The sequence below is a fragment of the Lipotes vexillifer genome, unplaced genomic scaffold, assembly GCF_000442215.2.
Source record: "Lipotes vexillifer unplaced genomic scaffold, Lipotes_vexillifer_v1.1 scaffold107, whole genome shotgun sequence".
NCBI classification, from domain to species: domain Eukaryota; kingdom Metazoa; phylum Chordata; class Mammalia; order Artiodactyla; family Lipotidae; genus Lipotes; species Lipotes vexillifer.
Genome location: NW_006777108.1, coordinates 274235 through 276193, shown reverse-complemented (window position 1 = coordinate 276193; position 1959 = coordinate 274235).

Here is a 1959-nt window from a genome sequence, read left to right as displayed (position 1 = left end):
GGGGGGGGGGGGGGGAGGGGGGGGGCGGGGGGTGGGGGGGGAGCCTGCGGCGGCAGAGGCCGGCGTGACGTTGCACCAGCGTGAGGCCCGCCGTGTGTCCTCCCTGAGAAGTTGTCCCTGGATCCCGGGAACCTGGCAGTGGCGGGCTGCACAGGCTACCTGGAAGAGGGGTGTGGATAGTGACCTGTGCTCGCACACAGGCCCGTTGGTGGCGGCAGCAGCAGCCTTAGCATCTCCCGCCCTTCTCTGGTGTCCGAGCTTTTAGCCGCGGCTTGCGCCAGTCTCTGAAGTTCGTGCCTTGAGCCGCGGCTCGTGCCTGTCTCTGGCGTCCGAGCTTTCAGCCGCGGTCCTCTCCTCGCGCACCAGGAAACAAAGAGGGAAGAAAAATTCTTTTGCCTCTGGCAGCTCCAGACTTTTCCCTGGACTCCGTCCCTGCTAGCCGTGGTGCCCTAATCCCTTCAGGCTGTGTTCACGCCACCAACCCCAGTCCTCTCCTGGTACTCTGACTGAAGCTGGAGCCTCAGCTCCCAGCCCCCGCCTGCCCCGGCGTGTGAGCAGAGAAGCCTCTCGGGCTGGTAAGTGCCGGTCAGCACCAATCCTCCATGTGGGAATCTCTCCCCTTTGCCCTCTGCACCCCTGTTCTGCGCTCTTTTCCACGGCCCCAAAGCTCCCCCCCTCCGCCACCCGCAGTCTCCGCCCACGAAGGGGCTCCTAGTGTGTGGAAACGTTTCCTCCTTCCCCCCTCCCTCCCACTGGTGCAGGACCCGTCCCTATCCTTTTGTCTCTGTTTATTCTTTTTTCTCTTGCCCTACCCCTGTACGTGGGGGGGGGGGGTTTCTTGCCTTTTGGGAGGTCTGTGGTCTTCTGCCAGCGTTCAGTAGGTGTTCTGTAGGAGTTGTTCCACATGTAGATGTATTTCTGGTGTATCTGTGGGGAGGAAGGTGATCTCCGCGTCTCACTCCTCCATCTTTCCGCATCCTACATAGAATTCTAAATGGACAATTAATTTCTCTCAAGACTACTCTGATATTATTTTACTCTTATAATATTTGCTTTTCTTTTAAATTGTGATTTTGTTCTTTCGTGTCTCTATCTGCTTGATCTTCAGTTTGTTTTTGGTATTCTGCAGTTTTACTGTATAATGTATCCTGATGAGGAGTTCTTTTATTTAGTTTTCTGGTGAATATGTTGTGCTTTGTGAATCCGATAATCTTGTCTTTATCAGCACTTGGACATTTTCAACCATTATCTCTTTGAATATTGCTTCTGTCCTATTCTCTGACTCCTTCTGGAACTCCGATTAGAAGTAGGAAGGACCTCATGTGCTCTTGATCTCTGTTTTACAATTCAGTGGTTTTGATTCTTTGTGCTGAATTCTGGATAATATTTTCGAATTTTCCAGTTTACTAATTCTTTGTGCGGTTGTGAGTCATTTGCTTTAATTTCAATACTAGTTTTTATTTGTTTCTAGAAGTTCTGTTTGGTTCTTTTTACAAATCTTAGTAGTTTTTATTGATACTCTTTTGTCATAGTCTTAGGTCTCCCTTTATTTCTCCATATATTACAGAATATAAAGTAAGTCTGTTTATGGTCTAGTTTTGATACCCACAATCTTGATGGGTTTGATTCTGTAGAGTGTTTTGATTCTTGCTTACTGTGGCTTATTTCTTTATTTGTACAGTATTTTTTTATTATGAATTCATGTTTCTTGGAAGTTTTTTGCTGTTTTTTTTGAGGTTTAGTTTGAGGGTATTTTACTCCAGAGAAGATCTTTGTTTCCTTCTTCCAAAGATGTTTAGCCACAGACTTTGTCCTTGTTCCCTGTGGGACATGGATAATTAAAACTCAGGCTTTTAGTCATTAGAAATCAAAAGTGGCCACAGGGAAAATGTTAACTCTAGTATTTGCATATACCCTTGTGGATTTATAGATTTTCTTCTGGCTTCTATAGATTTTCTT